Source organism: Chrysochloris asiatica, unplaced genomic scaffold (genome assembly GCF_000296735.1).
Source record: "Chrysochloris asiatica unplaced genomic scaffold, ChrAsi1.0 scaffold00252, whole genome shotgun sequence".
Taxonomy (NCBI): domain Eukaryota; kingdom Metazoa; phylum Chordata; class Mammalia; order Afrosoricida; family Chrysochloridae; genus Chrysochloris; species Chrysochloris asiatica.
In genome coordinates this window covers 1,993,514-1,995,592 of record NW_006408770.1, presented here as the reverse complement: position 1 = coordinate 1,995,592, position 2,079 = coordinate 1,993,514, and positions in this window count along the sequence as shown.

Genomic DNA, 2,079 nt, shown 5'->3' with positions numbered 1-2,079 from the left:
TGCTGTGCATAGGGTCGCTATGAGTCGGTCCCGACTCGATGGCACCTGACAACAACAACAACAACTGTCTGTCTACATGCACTAGAATGAACATTTCCTAATATAGGGCCCTTGTGTTCCTAAGTGTCTTAGATCACCAGGGTCAAAAACTGTGTCTAGTACATACTGGGTGTTGAATGAGTGTTTGTTTTATGTAAACATGCATGTATGAATGACAGGGCTAGAAGTGTTTCCCGGGCTAGCTAGGGAGCTCTTTATCATATTCAAGCACCCAGTTTGGGACCTACAAAACAAAGGAACACATAAATTCCCACCAAGAAGTTTCTAGACATCAATGACACAAGGGGTTTGAAAATGCCTTATGAATTTTATGGACATGAGCAGGCAGTACTGAGAGACTCCATTTTTGTTTCTTTCTTAGAACTGTTGTGAAGGTGGTTCCGACTCTTAGCAACCCTGTATAGGATTTCAAAGGAGTGGCTGGTGGGCTTGAACAGCCAACCTTGCAGTTCATCAAACTGAGTTTGTGGTGCAAACCAATTTTGCAATCCAGCATATAAATCCACAGCGCCATACCAGGACTCCAAAGAATGGGTCTGCAAACTAACATCTTCATCTTCCTCCCTCTCCTTCTCTGTAAAGTCCGCTACCATGTGTCTCAGAAGAAGCTATCCTAAAATAAACTCAAGCACTGGGTTAGAAAGAGCAGGCTGAATTCCTGAAAGACTTAAAGGTAAGCATGCCTACCTTACCCATCAGCCTTTCTGCTTCCGCTTCCATAACAGGGTTACAACAGAGAAACATCTGGAAGCGGTTGTCTAAGTTAAACTGTGACCACTTGGGGGCAGTATGGCACCAGAAAAGATGTATTGAGCTGCTCAGCTCTTTCTCAGCCCTTTCTTTTTGAAAAAAAAAAAAAAAAAAAGTCTTCTTTAGCATTACAATAAAAATTTTCTGTTATCCCCAGTTTCCTGCGGTGCTTTTGTACCACTGAAATGGTTCCTACTCATAGGGACCCTGTATAGGGTTTCTGAAGCTGTAAATCTTTACAGGGGCAAAAAGCCTCATCTTTCTCCCAATGAGTGGCTATTAATTTGAAACTGCTTACCTTGAGGTTAGCAGCTCTTTTCATAACCACCATGCTACCAGAGTTTCTTTTGCCCAGCTTCTAACAGAGCTTAAAATTGTTTTCATTTAATGAACAGGCGAAAGAAGAACACCTGAAATAAAGACTCAATGAGTGTATTTTGTTGTTGTTAAGTACCATCAGGAGCCCTGGAGTTGTACTGTGGGTTAATGCCCTGGACTGCAAAGTCGGTTTAACTGCAAGGTTGATGGTTCAAGCTCACCAGCCACTCCTTGGAAACCCTATGTTGTTGTTGTTGTTAGGTGCCATCAAGTCGGTACCGACTCACAGCGACCCTATGCACAGCAGCATGAAACACTGCCCAATCCTGGGCTAACCTCACTATTGTTGCATTAATCCATGAATGCTGCCACTTGGCCAATGCTGCCACCTGGTCTTCTTCTTTTTCTCTGACCCTCCACCCTACCAAACATGATATCCTTCTCCAGTGCCTGGTCCCTCCTGAAAATATGTCTGAAGTATGAAAGATGAACTTTGGCCATCCTGGCCTCCAAGGAGCACTCTGGCTGCACTTCTTCCAACACAGATCTGTTTGTTCTTTTAGCAGCCCATGGCACTTTCAATATTCTCCTCCAACATCGTAACTCAAATGCATCAGTTCTTCTATGGTCTTCCTTATTTATTGTCCAGGTTTTGCATCCATATGAGGTTATTGAAAATACCATGGCTTGGGTCAGGCGCACCTTAGTCCTCAAGCTGACATCTTTGCTCATTAACACTTTTTAAAAAATCATGTGCAACAGATTTGTCTAATGCAATAAGTCATTTGATTTCTTGACTGCTGCTTCCATGAGTGTTGATAGTTGATCCAAGAAGAAAGAAGTCCTTGACAACTTCAATATTTTCTCCATTGATAAGAATGTTGTTTATTGGTCCAGTGGTGAGGATTTTTGTTTTCTTTACATTGAGATGTAATCCATACTGAAGGCTGT